The sequence below is a fragment of the Pteropus alecto genome, unplaced genomic scaffold (genome assembly GCF_000325575.1).
Source record: "Pteropus alecto unplaced genomic scaffold, ASM32557v1 scaffold48, whole genome shotgun sequence".
In the NCBI taxonomy this organism is placed as follows: domain Eukaryota; kingdom Metazoa; phylum Chordata; class Mammalia; order Chiroptera; family Pteropodidae; genus Pteropus; species Pteropus alecto.
In genome coordinates, this window is record NW_006442110.1 from 1389769 (window position 1) to 1390075 (window position 307).

Genomic DNA, 307 nt, shown 5'->3' on the forward strand with positions numbered 1-307 from the left:
AAAACGCGGCGGGGGCGGGGCTAAGAGGAGCGGCGTTGTGGGCGGGGCGAGAGCGGGGCGGGGTCTGGGCGAGGACGAGGCTTCTCCTTGCGCCGGCTGTAGAGACCACGGGCTGCGCCTCTGGGGATCCAGGCGGTGTCGCCTCGGAAGGGCCGGCCCGGCCCGGTTTGCCCGCCTTCAGAGGAAACTGAGCCTGGCTTCGTTTCTCCAAAAAGCTTGAAAGAGGCCAGAGCACCCTGCAGGCAGACCGGAGGTTGGGTCTGGACCTCCTGCGGCCCAGACCCGCCCCTGGGTCTAGGCCGGGACA